Below are 10,254 nucleotides of genomic sequence, written 5' to 3' on the forward strand. Positions count from 1 at the left end.
CATAGGTTCACTGTGGGAATTATAATTTCACAAGCCAATAGCATACTGGGTATGTCTCTTAATAAGCCAATAAAGAAATAACATACTCCAGATGATAGATTGCTTACACTATTGTTCCAGGCAAGGGGAGATAAGAGAAAGTCCAAATTCAGTTGAGGTGTATCTTTCCTATGTGGTTGGTTCTCAGGAGACTTGGCTTAGCCAACCACAAGTTGATGTCCAGCTGCCAGCTAAACGAAAGTGGAAAGTCCCCTGTTGCTAGAGTATGTTGTTAGGGAATGAAGCCTGGTGTTGAGGTGCAATATGATCTTTGCTGGGTCCCTGCACAGCTTTCGCCAGTGCTGGTAAAAGAGTCACTTTTACCAGCAGAAGCTTATGCTCCAAGGGTCTTCAGAGAGCTGTTAGGTCAGCAAAGAGTCACCTTGCCCAGTTCAAAACTCTCGGATAGTCCTCACAAACTCCTCACCACAGTTGCTTCTTAGTCTGTTTTTATTGATAAGCCCCCAGTGGGGCCCCTCAGCAGTTGAGCTGCTGGGTGCTTATCGATGACAACAGATGAGATAATGACATCCTGACACAACTTACTTCATTCTTATAGCAAAACAACTTTATTTCTTTAGTTTTTTTTTTAAAGAAAGATTCTTAAATGTATTTATTTATTTATGGCTGCGTTGGGTCTTTGTTGCTGCGTGTGGGGTTTCTTTAATTGCGGCGAGCCAGGGCTACTCTTTGTTGCGGTGCACAGGCTTCCCACTCCAGTGGCTTCTCTTGTTGCGGAGCACAGGCTCTAGGCACGCAGGCTCCGTAGTTGTGGCTCGTGGTCTCTAGACCGTAGGCTCAGTAGTTGTGGCCCACAGGCTTAGCTGCTCCACAGCATGTGGGATCTTCCCGGACCAGGGCTCAAACCCGTGTCCCCTGCATTGGCAGGTGGATTCTAAACCACTGAGCCCCCAGGGAAGCCCGAAACAACTTTATTTCTAAAAACAGCTTTTTTTTTGCCTTTGCCATAAACAAGTGGATTAAAACAACTTCACTTTAGTCATAAACAAGTGGATCTGAAATCATATCAAACCACTTGGAGGTTTCTGGAGCAGCCTAGCCCAGTAGATGAGAAGGAGCAGTGATGTGCAGTAGCTGAGGAAAGGATGGGGATACCTCACTCCAGTCCCCCTCAGCCTTTGGGGCCTAGAAAAGATCATTATCATTATCAGTCCCATAAGAAGGATCTCAGAGGTTGGTGGGGGGCAGGAGCTGGGAATTGCCTCTGGGGCCACTGGGCAAGTAAAGTCACCCCTCCTGGAGACGATATGGAGACAGACAGAACTCGAAGGGCCAAAGGGAGCTATGGCTGCTTCTCTTCAAGGGATCCTTGGAGGATCAGGCTGGTGCTAAAAACATGGCCCCAGGCACCATGCCAACTCAGGAAGAGAGGACTTCCCACCACCCAGCCAATTACGTAGAAGGCCACTGCCTTGTCTACAGCCTAGTTCAGCCCTCAATTGGAATTAAGCCTTGAAAAGAGGGGAGTGATGCAGAGAATCTCAGAACCAGAATGTGCCTCCCACCTCCTTCCAGGTTGTTGGAGTGGGAGCAGAGTGAAAGAGCAGACCCTGGACCTCCCACTCCAAGCCCTTTCAAGTAAGAGGCCAGGCCTGCACTGGGGCTTTGAGGGAGGGGACACTTTTCACAAAAAGACAAATACTGTATGATTCTGGAAACTTGATGAGGTGCTTAGAGAAGTCAAATTCATACAGACAGAAAGTAGAATGATGGTTGCTAGGGGATGGGGGCAGTGGGGGGAAGGGGAGTTGTTGATGAGTATAGAATTTCTATTTTGTAAGATGAAAAGAGGCCTGGGGAATGGGTGCAGAATAATGTGAATATATTTAACACCACTGAACCGTACTTAAAAATGGTTAAAATGGTAAATTTTTTGTTATGTGTATTTTACCAAAATTAAAAAAAATTCTGCACATAGATATTTATGACCTAACTGCATGCTGACCTCTATTTTTCAAAAATTCTATTACTTAGAAGATCATTTACTCACTAAGACTGACAGAAAGAAAAGTTGCCTTTGGTATGGAAGTCACGTTTCAGTTTGTCTTCCCCAACGCTGACTCATTTCATTTATACTAAGAACTGCATTATGTAAATGAAATTTAGGGTGGAGGCGGGTAAGAAGGAATAATTTGTCTCTGAAGTCTCCTTCCCTGCTCTGAACCACTGTAATCAAATTTGTGGCTGGGAGTAATGCATATGCTTCCAGGAATGAACTGCCTAGTTCTGTCACAGTTTTGAGGCAGAGAGAAGCATTAGGACATACTAGGACACACACAGGTATAAAATTTAGAACTATTATTCTAGAGTAAATTAATGATTACACATCTTGTAATTGCCATAATACATTTATTCTGAATTTTTGAGACATAGCTTGCATGGGTCAGAGTGAATGGATTTTATTTCTGAATAGTCATTGATTGTGTGTCCTTAAAGGGACATGCTTAGTCAACTACCCATTCTTTCTCTACTTAGCAGCAGTTCCGTAAGTCATGAGGACATGGTCCCTGGAGGGCTTGGAAAAAAATATTAGGAGAGGGACTTCCCTGGTGGTCCAGTGGTTAAGAATCTGCCTTCCAATGCAGGGGACGTGGGTTCGATCCCTGGTCAGGGAACTAAGATCCCACATGCCACGGGCGGGGTAATTAAGCCCATGTACTGCAACTACTGAGCCCGCGTGCAACTAAGATCCCACGCAGACAAATAAATAAATAAGTAAATATTTTTTTAAAAATTAGGAGAACAGAAAGGGGAAATTAGATGTATGTTTCCTAGTCCACTTGACCTTGTTCCACTTAATCTCATGAATTTACTCATTCATTGAACAAATGTTTCTTAATTTCCTACTATGTACCATGCACAACAGGATACAACATCAAACAATACAGCCATGGTGCCTGCACAATGGAGTTCATGGCCAATGATGGAGACAGGCATTAAACAAGAATTTCACAAGTAACCATTAAACTAGAATTGTGTTAAGTGTTGTGAAACAGGTTGGAGGCCCTGCCCTGATTGGGGGACTGGGGATAAACGATGAAGTTTCCCCTGAGAAAGTAATACTTAAATTGAGATCTGAATGATGAGGTCAAAAGATAGCTTGCTCTGCATGTTCCTAGTGTCGTTGAATTTTAATGTTGAATGAATATTTCACCAAAACATTTTGCTTGTACAAAGTTTTGGAAAAGGACCCAGAGTGACATGAGTTTCCATATCATGGATCAGGCAATTAATAAATACCTAATGGGAGCCTTCAATGTGTAAGGGCACTGGGCAAGATACTGACTGGAAAAATGTAATAAATAATCATAATACCTTACAGATGTAAGAAACTTACAATTTTCAAACCATATTCTCATTTATTATCTCATTTTCCCTTTCAATGAGTGTGTGGGGGAGGCAGAAAAATAATTCTATTTTTCAAGAAAGGAAACAAACTCTGTGGGAGTTGGTTAAGTGATAGGCCCAATATCCCATGGCTTCCACAACCAGAATTAGAACCCAGTCCTTCTGATGCCAAGTCCAAGTTTTCTCTACTCTATGACCTTGCCTTTCTATGTTTTAAAGGAATGAAGTGGATAGCTGTTTTTTTGCCTACTCAACATCCCTTTTACTGTCTTTTGCCAAAGGCACCCCACTGTCCTTTTCCCACCCTCAGACCATTTGGTTTATGTGGGGATAACCCTATCCCACCTTTGCTCCATGGTGAGCACTTGACTAAAACCACTGTAGTGTCACAGTGTGAATTAGAAAAATGCACCCTCTCCAGCAGATATATTTCTGCACGAGGCAAAAACATGGTGTGCCCTGCACTGGACCTCAGCTCCTGCTTGTTCTCTTTGCAGTGAATAACCTGCACAAACACTTGTGGCGGCCTCACTAATAACTGAGATCTGTCTAATCAGGTTCAGAGATATGCACCTAGCCCAAGCCACGTCAATGAGACAGTCTAGCATTGTGCTACAATGACTGGGAAAATGAGACTGTCTTCCTATTAGAGTTGCTACACTGGTAGCCACAATGCTTCAAGCAGGAAGAGCCCATCCCTGCTCCAAATTAAGCCTGCACAAAAGGAAAAAGTCTGAAAGATGGAGAAAAAATTTTCTGATGACACTGATCACAATGCCTGGAGCCAGTGCTACTCCTAGACTCTTATAAGTTCCAGGAAGGCAGGGACCTTGTTTAATATTTTTCAAAGCTGTATCGCCCTTACCTAGAACAGTGTCTGGCACAAGGGAAGCAATCAATAAATATTTGTTGAGAGATTAAGCCAATAAGTTCCTTTTTTATTTATGAAATTGGGTTTTTAGATGTCTCAATTCATTGGGGTATATAAATAAATAATAACTTCATTTTTTCCCCTAATAACTGCTCTCTCTTGTTCTCCTTTGTTGTTGGTTAGCAATTTCCTTAAAGAATCTTGTCCAAAACCATACCTTCCCAGTTAGTAAAATGTATTAGTGTTGGTGTTCAAATACTGGTCAAGAAAACAGTGCTCCCCTGGAGGGTAGGCAACTCTCCCTCTCTGCCCTATTCCTCCATCAAGTCAGGATGGGGAGGTGGTTGATATAGCAGATCTGGTTTTGGTATCAGGGTGATGCTGGCCTTGTAGAATAAGTTTGGAAACATTTCTTCTTCCATTTTTTGGAATAGTTTGAGAAGGATAGGTGTTAACTCTTCTTTAAATGTTTGATAGAATTCATTTGTGAAGTGATCTGATCTTGGACTGTTGTTTGTTGCGAGTTATTAAAATTATTGATTCAATGTCATTACTGGTATAGGTGTGTTCATATTTTGTATTTCTTCCTGATTCAGTCTTGGGAGATTGTGTGTTTCTAGGAATTTATCCATTCTTCTAGATTGCCCATTTTATTGGCATACAATTGTTTATAATAATCTCTTATGATCCTATTTCTATGGTGTTGGTTGTAATTTCTCTTTCATTTCTGATTTTATTTATTTGGGCTCTTTTTTTTTTTTCTTGATGAGTCTGGCTGGCTAAAGGTTTATCAATTTTGTTTATCCTTTCAAGGAACCAGCTCTTAGTTTCATTGATCTTTTCTATTTTTTTTCTTTTTTTGGTCTTTATTTCTGCTCTGATCTTTATTATTTCTCTCCCTTTACCAACTTTGGGTTTTGTTTGCTCTTCTTTTTTCAGTCCTTTAGATTTAAAGCTAATTTATTTGTAATTTTTCTTATTCCCAGAGCTAGACTGTATCACAATAAACTTCTGTCTTAAAACTGCTTTTGCTGCATCCCATAGATTTTTTGGATCGTTTTTTCCATTTTCATTTGTCTTTAGGTATTTCTTGATTTCCTCTTTGATTTCTACAGTGACAAATTTGTTGTTTAGCAGCATTTTGTTTAGCCTCCATATGTTTGTTTGTACTTTTTGTTTTTTTTCTTGTAGTTCATTTCTAATTTCATAATATTGTGGTTGGAAAAGATGCTTGGTATGATTTCAGTCTTAAGCTAACTGAGACTTGTTTTGTGGTCTAGCATGTGATCTATCCCGAAGACTGTTGCATGTGCACTTGAAAAGATGTGTATTCTGCTGCTTTTGATGGAATGATCTATATGTACATCTATTAATTCCATCTGGTTTAATGTATCATTTAAGGTCTGTGATTCCTTATTGATTTTCTCTTTGAATGATTTGTCCATTGATAACAGTGGGGTGTTAAAATCTCCTGCTGGTATTATGTTGCTGTCAATTTCTCCCTTTATGTTTTTCCATATTTGCTTTATGTATTTAGGTGCTCGTATGTTGGATGCATATATATTTACAATTATTATATCATCACAAAACTTTGTTTTGAACTCTATTTTGTCTGATATAGGTATTGCTACCCCAACTTTCTTTCTGTTTCCATCTGCACAGGATACCTTTTTCCATCCTCTCATTTTCAGTTCGTGTGTGCCTTTAGATCTGAAGTGAGTCTCTTTAGGCCACATATAGATGGGTCTTGTTTGTTTTCTTTCTTTATCCATTCAGCCACTCTATGATTTTTGAATGCAACATTTAGTATATTTACATTTGCAGTAATTATTGATAGGTATGTACTTATTGCCATTTTGTTAATTGCTTTGCGGTTGTTTTTGTAGTTATTTTTTGTTCCTTTTTTCTTCTTTTGCTCTCTTCCCTTGTGATTTGATGACTATCTTTTTTTTTTTTTGCGGTATGCAGGCCTCTCACTGTTGTGGCCTCTCCCGTTGCGGAGCACAGGCTCCGGACACGCAGGCCCAGTGGCCATGGCTCACGGGCCCAGCCGCTCCGCGGCATGTGGGATCTTCCTGGACCGGGGCACGAACCCGTGTCCCCTCCATCAGCAGGTGGGCTCTCAACCACTGCGCCACCAGGGAAGCCCCTGATGACTATCTTTAGTGTTATGTTTGGATTCCTTTTTCTTTTTTGAGTGTGTAGCTATTATAGGTTTTTGGTTACTGTGAGGATCATATTACTATATATATATTATTATTATTACCAAATATAGTTATATTAAGTTAATGATCTCTTAAGTTCAAATGCATTCTAACAACTCTGCATTTTTTTAGACCTATTATTTCAGCTTTACTGAGGTATAATTGACATAAAATTACAAGACGTTTAAAATGTACATTGTGGTGATTTGATGTATGTGAACATTGTGAAAGGATTCCACCCATCTCGTTAATTAACACATCCATCACTTCACATATTTATCCTTTTGGGGGGGAGGTAAGAACATTTAAGTTCTACTCTTTCAGCAAATTTCAATTATACAATACAGTGTTATCACTAGTCGCCATGTTTTTTGTTAGATGCTCAGACCTTATTCATCTTATAACTGAAACTTTGTACCCTATTACCAACCTCTCCTTATTTCCCCTAACTCCCACCCTGGCAACCACTTTTCTGCTCTGTTTCTAGCCTTCAACTTTTTTTTTTTTTTTTTAAGATTTCACATATAAGTGATTCTATGCAGTATTTGTCTTCCTCTGCCTGGCTTATTTTAGATTAATTACATTTAAAAAGTACTCCAACCCATGTCCTCAAAAGCTGTATAATCTTCCTTTACAAATAAGAGTTTTTATTTAAATTGTATAAAACCCATATATGGTTTGCATTTTTTTCTTATTAGTCATCAATTTTATACACATAAGTGTATACATGTCAATCCCAATCGCCCAATTCATCACACCTCCACCACCACCACCCCCTGCCGCTTACCCCCCTTGGTGTCCATACGTTTGTTTTCTACATCTGTGTCTCAAGTTTACCCTGCAAACCGGTGCATCTGTACCATTTTTCTAAGTTCCACATATATGTGTTAATATACGATATTTGCTTTCCTCTTTCTGACTTACTTCACTGTGTATGAGAGTCTCTAGATCCATCCGCATCTCAACAAATGACCCAATTTCGTTCCTTTTTATGGCTGAGTAATATTCCATTGTATATATGTACCACATCTTCTTTATCCATTCGTCTGTTGATGGGCATTTAGGTTGCTTCCATGACCTGGCTATTGTAAATAGTGCTGCAATGAACATTGGGGTGCATGTGTCTTTTTGAATTATGGTTTTCTCTGGGTATATGCCCAGTAGTGGGATTGCTGGATGATATGGTAATTCTATTTTTAGTTTTTTAAGGAACCTCCGTACTGTTCTCCATAGTGGCTGTATCAATTTACATTCCCACCAACAGTGCAAGAGGGTTCCCTTTCCTCCACACCCTCTCCAGCATTTGTTGTTTCTAGATTTTCTGATGATTCCCATTCTAACTGGTGTGAGGTGATACCTCATCGTAGTTTTGATTTGCATTTCTCTAATAATTAGTGAGGTTGAGCAGCTTTTCATGTGCTTCTTGGCCACCTGTATGTCTTCTTTGGAGAAATGTCTATTTAGGTCTTCTGCCCATTTTTGGACTGGGTTGTTTGGTTTTCTAATATTGAGCTGCGTGAGCTGTTTATGTATTTTGGAGATTAATCCTTTGTCCGTTGATTCGTTGGCAAATATTTTCTCCCATTCTGAAGGTTGTCTTTTTGTCTTATTTATGGTTTCCTTTGCTATGCAAAAGCTTTTAAGTTTCATTAGGTCCCATTTGTTTATCTTTGTTTTTATTACCATTACTCTAGGAGGTGGATCAAAAAAGATCTTGCTGTGATTTATGTCAAAGAGTGTTCTTCCTGTGTTTTCCCCTAAGAGTTTTATAGTGTCCTGTCTTACATTTAGGTCTCTAATCCATTTTGAGTTTATTTTTGTGTATGGTGTTAGGGAGTGTTCTAATTTCATTGTCTTACATGTAGCTGTCCAGTTTTCCCAGCACCACTTATTGAGGAGACTGTCTTTTCTCCATTGTATATCCTTGCCTCCTTTGTCATATATTAGTTGACCATAGGTGCATGGGTTTATCTCTGGGCTTTCTATCTTGTTCCATTGATCTATGTTTCTGGTTTTTTTGTGTTTTTTTTTTGTGGCGGTACGCGGGCCTCTCACTGCTGTGGCCTCTCCCGTTGCAGGACAGGCTCCAGACGCGCAGGCCCAGTGGCCATGGCCCATGGGCCCAGCCGCTCCACGGCACGTGGGATCCTCCCAGACCGGGTCACGAACCTGTGTCCCCTGCATCGACAGGCGGACTCTCAACCACTGCGCCACCAGGGAAGCCCTATGTTTCTGTTTTTGTGCCAGTACCATATTTTCTTGATTACTGTAGCTTCATAGTATAGTCTGAATTCAGGGAGTCTGATTCCTCCAGCTCCATTTTTTTCCCCTGCTTTGGCTATTCAGGGTCTTTTGTGTCACCATACAAATTTAAAATTTTTTGTTCTAGTTCTGTAAAAATGCCATTGGTAATTTGATAGGGATTGCATTGAATCTGTAGATTGCTTTGGGTAGTATAGTCATTTTCACAATGTTGATTCTTCCAATCCAAGAATGTGGTATATCTCTCCATTTGTTGGTATCATCTTTAATTTTTTTCATCAGTGTCTTATAGTTTTCTGCATACAGGTCTTTTGTCTCCCTAGGTAGGTTTATTCCTAGGTATTTTATTCTTTTTGTTGCAATGGTAAATGGGAGTGTTTCCTTAATTTCTCTTTCAGATTTTTCATCATTAGTGTATAGGAATGCAAGAGATTTCTGTGCATTAATTTTGTATCCTGCAACTTTACCAAACTCATTGATTAGCTCTAGTAGTTTTCTGGTGGCATCTTTAGGATTCTCTATGTATAGTATCATGTCATCTGCAAACAGTGACAGTTTTACTTCTTCTTTTCCGATTTGGATTCCTTTTATTTCCTTTTCTTCTCTGATTGCCATAGCTAGGACTTCCAAAACTATGTTGAATAATAGTGGTGAGAGTGGACATCCTTGTCTTGTTCCTGATCTTAGTGGAAATGCTTTCAGTTTTTCACCATTGAGAATGATGTTTGCTGTGGGTTTTGTCGTATATGGCCTTTATTATGTTGAGGTAGGTTCCCTCTGTGCCCACTTTCTGGAGAGTTTTTATCATAAATCGGTGTTGAATTTTGTCAAAAGCTTTTCCTGCATCTATTGAGATGATCATATGGTTTTTATCCTTCAATTTGTTAATATGGTGTATCACATTGATTGATTTGTGTATATTGAAGAATCCTTGCATCCCTGGGATAAATCCCACTTGATCATGGTGTATGATCCTTTTAATGTGCTGTTGGATTCTGTTTGCTAGTATTTTGTTGAGGATTTTTGATCTATATTCATCAGTGATATTGGTCTGTATTTTTCTTTTTTGTAGTATCTTTGTCTGGTTTTGGTATCAGGGTGATGGTGGCCTCATAGAATGAGTTTGGGAGTGTTCCTTCCTCTGCAATTTTTTGGAAGAGTTTGAGAAGGATGGGTGTTAGCTCTTCTCTAAATGTTTGATAGAGTTCACCTGTGAAGCCATCTGGTCCTGGACTTTTGTTTGTTGGAAGATTTTTAATCACAGTTTCAACTTCATTACTTGTGCTTGGTCTGTTCATATTTTCTATTTCTTACTGGTTCAGTCTTGGAAGGTTATACCTTTCTAAGAATTTGTCCATTTCTTCCACGTTGTTCATTTTATTGGCATAGAGTTGCTTGTAGTAGTCTCTTAGGATGCTTTGTATTTCTGTGGTGTCTGTTGTAACTTCTCCTTTTTCATTTCTAAGTTTATTGATTTGAGTCCTCTCCCTCTTTTTCTTGATGAGTCTG

Source organism: Orcinus orca, chromosome 3 (assembly GCF_937001465.1).
Source record: "Orcinus orca chromosome 3, mOrcOrc1.1, whole genome shotgun sequence".
Lineage (NCBI taxonomy): Eukaryota > Metazoa > Chordata > Mammalia > Artiodactyla > Delphinidae > Orcinus > Orcinus orca.